The following is a 6841-nucleotide window of genomic DNA, read 5'->3' as shown; positions in this document are numbered from 1 at the left end:
GGATGCAGGGGATTTGTTGCTACATCTACGACCAGTCTGTTGAAGAAGTTGGGGGTGAGGGGTCACTCCCTCCAACAAGCAATCAAGTCCTTGTCAAACACAGCAGAAGAAAGCAGCAATTGGATTTGGATTAAAAGGAAAGACAACAACTGGGCTGCAAGATGAAGACAGGAGGGTATGGAACTGAGGAGGGTATATCTGGGACGCCAGGTAGCACTGTTGAGCCCTCTGGAGACGTCTTGGGCTTATCAACAAAATGTCAAAGAAGGAGGGTGCCCACCTGATGACTCCGATGACATACCTACCCTCCCTCCTTGTCACCACTCCAAGCCCACTGCCAACATCGAGAGTGCTGACTTACCATAGGGATTGAAACATCAAGTCCTAGTAGCTCTACTGTTGAAAGTGCATTTATGCAATGCATGTTGTCCAGTTGTTCTTCCTATATGGGCACACTCACCTGCATTAAATTTCAGCTGCCAGTTTTTCATCCAGCACATTCAGTAGTCCAATCTGATTTCTAGATCACCAGTACACTTACTTACTTAAGCCCATTACCCCGACTGGGGCAGCAGCTCGCCGGAATTCTCTGTCTTGGGCTAGTCTTCCCAAGTTGTAGGACCTCTCACATCTTCTAAGTGAAGATCCTTCCTCTCCCAGGGATGGGGAGCTTCTGTTGGTGTTTCTATAGCTCTGGTTTTTTTTGGGATGGGATTGCAAGCACATTGCCCAACCTTAATTATCCCTTTTGCAGCCAGGTCTGGGACTGTTTATGGTGGAGTTACCAGTATGTTGGGTCTGAAAATTAATTCTGCAATTGCACTCTAAATGGTTTACCAATTAACTGAAGTGCTTAGGCAATGGCTTCTAATATCTATGCTCAGGAGATGGGTCCTTCATATTCATGTTAACTGGACTTCTCTTTTCACACTCATTTGTTAAACCACTACTCAGTCTTCTTTGTTCCAAATAAAAGAACCCCAATCCAGTCATTCTCTACAAATAGTAGTTACCAGCCTGACAACATGCTTGTCGATCTTTTGTGCACCCTCGATAGTACGACTGCATCCTTCCTGTAATGTGAACAGAAGTAAACAAAAACTGCAACACTAAAAATTCAAAAAAAATCTACAACACATAAATAGGTAAAAGAGAAATAATAGCACATGAGGCTCACATGTAGATTGGCCACATAGTTAAGAAAGCAGAATACAGTATATATTTTAATGACTCCTCAGAAATCATGTTTTTAAAGCAATAAAATAGGTAGAAGCAACATAATGCGTGTAAGGTAACTTGCAGTGATCCTAATTTGCAAATTTGAAAACTAGTTAAAGTACTTCTGAAAGTTAGTTATGATAGGAAGCCATTGGACCACTTTTAACTGATAAAAATATGCAGCATTGTGATACAGATCATTTAATAAGACTTGCACCATAAGATTTATATAATACTCAAGAAAGCACGTTCATAGTTGTTGCCTCAGATAACTTCCCTGATGGAAAATTTGTGATAATAAGAATTAAAAGAATTCTTGCTTCCTAATTTCTTAAGATAAGCTTTAAGATTTAGCTGGATGAGGTGTGCAAAGCAGGTGCTGGTAGTTCTATTATTGGCTGGTATCTAAATATTGCACAACTGTGAAAACATGGTGAAGAGAAATCTTGACATTCCATTGCTGGATTGTTCCTGTCTTATCACATAGACCCGAGATACAATTATCAATGTCCACTCTTGTGAAAATAGGCCGGTTGGCAAGGCTATAACATTTTTTAAGTACAGTTGCTGAATATCAACAATATGTCAAACTATTATTAAAAATCCAAAATATGTTAGTCTGACTTAAATTGTTTTATTCTGAAATGAATTTATTTTGAGAAATGTAGGTCAAATTGCTTTTGAGCTCTTATTCTGGAAATTAGTGTCACTTTTGATAGTTCCTTTCAGGAATTTCATTATTCACATAATTGATCCTAATCTGACCAGACTGCAATGTTAATGACACTATGTTTTACTGTGTTGTAAAACTGGATGATAACATATAGTAATTATGTGACCTGTATCATCATACTTATGGATAATTTCATAAGAGGTTTATCATTTAAGTTTTCAAAATGTTTGAGAATCTTGTAAGTTTTTAAACTTTGAAACAATTGAATCACTTAATAATGCTTAAATAAGAGGCAAGAAAAAAACAATAAAAAGTCCTCACATTTAAATTTCACTGATAAAAGAAATTGGACCATTGTAGTAAAATGAAAGATCTGCAGTTTTGCAAAGTTTCACATCTCTTTCTATATATAGTATATATTTTTAAGTACGTACTCTGTACTAATGAAGTACTGTTGAAGTGTAGTCATTTTCTAATTTTCACAAATACTCTTAGATTTCTGTCTGACGTACAATTCTTAGGCTGACAATGGCTTGCTACTTTGCATGAGAGAGTTGGTTAATGATGCAGCTAAATTATTTGATTCTGAAGGCCCTCAAAGGCTAGTCTGTTGACGTATCATTGGGCATTTAAAAAAATGGAGTTATAGCTATTCTAACCCTTGGTAGACAACTATTGTTGATATCTTAACACTAGTTTTGTTTAATGCAGTATTGTCCTTGTTGGATCTGGGACTTTCTTACTCTGTACAAAAAACAAATCACATTGATACATTTAATTTTCAGTTAGTTACACATGTTCACATCACTAATGTTGAAAATGGTAATTAGATGCTATGTTTTCTCTAAGTGGTGCACCGTTCAAATACTGAGCTGCCATTAGTTCTGATAAAAATTTTGAGGGTTCGTGGTATTTATCTGTATTTCTTCCTCCTCTGTCTTAATAATAAAATGCAAAAAAGTATCATGTTATTTTGATTTTAAAAATCCTGTTGGATCATTGATGTAGTCAAATAGAGAAATTAAGAAGAAGTGGTTAGAAGTCAGGAAATACATCATCAGCTAAAGGAAACAGAGCTGGAGCAATTTTGAACCAATGCAAAGAGTACAGTAATTTGTAGAGTTTCATTTCAAACAGGAAAGCTATTCAAAGATACAGAAAAAATAAGTTGTTAATCTGGTGTGTATTAGCCGCACAATTCATTGGCATTACTGTTCATTTAACAACAAGAATTAGTCATTTTGATATGAATTTCCATTCCGTTTCACTGAAACTCCTTGAAGGGTTTACTCATTAACAACAGGTTGCCTTTGGACTTTCAGATAATCTTAGCAAGCATACCATTGGTGTCTGAAAGATTAAAGACAGGTTAATATTTTGATATGCTTAAACAAATAAAATGTGCCAAGCTCCGTCTATTCTTTTAGAGCCTGATTTACCTATTGTGCATCACGAAACTTTTATGATTTTAATCCACATTAATGTTTTTACTTTCATTCCTACAATTTTAAAAGCTGCTCCAGGCTCAGTTGAACATTCTTAAAAATGTTTGTGAATGTTCTGGAAAAAAGGAAATGGCACTTGTAAAACATAGTCAATATGTCGAAGTACTTTCAAGACAGTTGCTTTTTAGAACTTTAGTTAGACCAGTCCAAGCAGGAAAAGAACTGTATTTGGAGACCAATGCATGAAATAATGTTTAAAATGTACAAAATGTAGTTGCTGAAAGATGTGTGAAAAGTAGAACCACTTTTAGGCTCTATTTGTTCATGCTGAAACAAAATCATAAGTGATGGATTGAGTTTTATTAGAAATAATCTGACATAAAGAACAATAACCATTTTATCGATATATTAACTGTTATGTTGTGCTGTTTCATGTATTTTACAACTTTATGTTTATTGTTTTGTGTTTTACAGAAAACCAAAACCATGACTCTTAAATCTGAGAACTTAAAGTGTGCATTAAAAGTATTTTATTCAAATTAGCAAGATTTAGTTTTAATTATGATTACAAAATGAATGATCCAGCCTTGTCTAGGACTCCAGTGGGAATGTAAAAATTATTAGAAGTGCTTTAGCAGAACTGATGGTGATGAAGTGATACCATATTTGGTGTTTGGTGTACCTGAATATTCTATAAGAAAGGAGCAAGATCACTTGTTCTGTTTTCCTTTCATCAAATAGTACAGTGACATCCTTTGTCTGAGTTTGCAAATAAGGATTGCATGCAATTTTAACTGATGTATCCCAATTCCAGAAGAGAAATTTGGAAAAAGGTGGAAATTTAAGTATATTTTTAAAAAGCATGTTAAATATCAAAGAATATTTTGGGTGTGGGAATGCATGGTGCTTAATTTTCCTGTTGAGTACACGAAAACTATTAATGTTTACTGGAACAGTTTACTCAGATAAGGAGGAACGCAGTAATGCTTCCACTCAATTTCCCCTATTTATTTCTCCTGTAGTGTTTGCAGATCAAATACCTGCTAAGTCCTTGATGTAGGGATGAATACTCTGATACTTGAAATTCTTTCACTGGTGTGGAATTTCTTTCTAACAGTTTCAGAGACCAGCAGTATGCTATTGAGAATGTAATCTTATCAATTGGGTCATGAATTCCATAATGACCCACTCCATTATTTTTCTTAAGTCTATGTTTAAATTTATTGTGCTAAATTTAACTTTTATTGAGTATGCTAGCATTCACATACGTGCCTTAAGCACTTTTTGGGGATTATGTCATAAAATCAATTTATTTTCAGGGAGTCAAGGTTTAATATTGAACATTTATTACTAAGGTAAATTAATAAGTTTTAAATTCCTGAAAAATATCCAGGAATATCCTAGCAAAACAGATAGTGAACAGTATTTAATAAATTAACTGAACTACCTGTTATTTATTTATAACAATTAATCATGCAGTTAATGGTTTCTCTTCAGTAGTCACTGATGACTTAATAGAACTGAGTTCATAGGTGAACAAACAAGAATATGTGACTAGAATACATCAAGAACATGAAGTTAGCGACAAATGGGTAGGACATAGAGTTGGCCATGTATGCTTAGGTGAGCTCCACATGTGAGCTATAACGACTTTCATCATAGAGACCATCCCATTTTCAGCTGCTGTAATGACCTATATCACAGCAGAAATTTATCTGATGCATTAGAAAAGAAGAAAGTATAAAACAAGTCTGTTAATGCACACAAATTTCTTGAGAATTTTACATTCTGCCCAAATCTGTTTGGTTTAGCAAAGGGAACCTGTCCATCAAATTGTTTGGATTTTATGCTTCTCCAGCACCCATATTACTGTATTTGCAATCACATTGTGGTAAGTTAGTAAACTATGGCCCATACAAATAGTACAACAATGCACTCTTAATTTGTAAAAGACAGATTTCCAAAAGCCTGTTGAAACAGTTCTATTAATTTTTAAATGCCACAAGCTTTTTGGGCAGTTGGGCCAATTGTTTGCACACGTAATACTGTCTTGCTAGATTCTGAGAGGCGGTGACAGGAAACCAACAGAAAAGAATATATGTTATCTTTCAAAGGTCGATGGAATGTGGAAGAAATTATGCATTTTATAAATTTATGCTTTGTATATGTGGAATATATTAGGTATTCTGGCAGAGAAGATGATAATCCTCAAGTTATCCCTAACTTTTACCACTCTCTTTCAATCACTACCTGATTCTAGATACTGTAAAGGCTCTTAACCTGTAATGTTAACTGTACATTTCCTTCTATAGAACCTGCCTGACTTGCTGACTTCCTCAATTAGCTCTTTTTTTTTGCTCTGGATTCCAGCATCTGCAGTTGCTTCACTCACTACTTTATCTATATCTCTTTTGATTTCCACCCAGTCCATGAGCTTCCTTTTTGGTCTCGCCATCATCTTCCCACTTTCTCTGCTACTTAAATTTCATTCCTTTCCCAGATATGTTAAAAGGTCCTGAAACTTTTATTGCTTTTCTCTCCACAGATGCTGCTTGATCTACTAAATAAGGCATTTCTATTTTTTTTAGATTAGATTATGAGGACACTCAGTCCTCATTTATTGTCATTTAGAAATGCATGCATTAAAAAATGATACAATGTTCCTCCAGTATGATATCACAGAAACACAAGACAGACCAAGTCTAAAACTGACAAAAACCACATAATTATAACATGTAGTTACAACAGTGCAAAACAATACCGTAATTTGATAAGAGCAGACCATGGGCACTGTAAAAAAAAAGTCTCAAAGTCCCGACAGCCCGACCATCTCACACAGATGGTAGAAGGGAGAAACTCTCCCTGCCGTGAGCTTCCAGCACCGCAAACTTGCCAATGCAGCATCCTGGAAGCACCCGACCACCGTCCGACTCTAAGTCCGTCTGAAAACTTTGAGCCTCCGACACCAAGCACCGAGCACCATCTCTGCCGAGCGCTTCGATCCTGGCCCCGGCTGCCAAGCAACAGGCAAAGCCGAGGATTTGGGGCCTTCCCCTCCGGAGATTTCGGATCACACAGTAGCGGCAGCAGTGAAACAGGCATTTCAGAAGTTTCACCAGATGTTCCTCTGTGCTCTCACGTCTGCCTCCATCAAATCAGAATTGTGCACAGCATCCTACTTGATAGATAACAGATATTCATCACCGGAGAGGCCGCACGCGTTGCGTTGCACCACCATCTTCTCCTCCCACCTTTGTTTCAGATTTTCAGCATCTGAATCATTTTGCTATTCTTTGGAGATGATTCTTTTTTTAATTGAAGCTCTGTTGGCATTTAACCTTTAAGGAACAAGAAAATAGCTTGCAATCAACTTTTGGATGCCAATTGGGGATAGACAATAAACGTTGGTACCATAATGCCCATTCCCAAGAAATGATTTAGAAAAATGTGATAATGATACTGCTGTGAAAATGCATGCCTGTTTATTACAATGCGGGTAACAAGG

The sequence above is a fragment of the Mobula birostris genome, chromosome 3, assembly GCF_030028105.1.
Source record: "Mobula birostris isolate sMobBir1 chromosome 3, sMobBir1.hap1, whole genome shotgun sequence".
Classification (NCBI taxonomy): Eukaryota; Metazoa; Chordata; class Chondrichthyes; order Myliobatiformes; family Myliobatidae; genus Mobula; species Mobula birostris.
The sequence above is the reverse complement of the archived record's forward strand: the minus strand, read 5'-3'. Positions refer to the sequence as shown.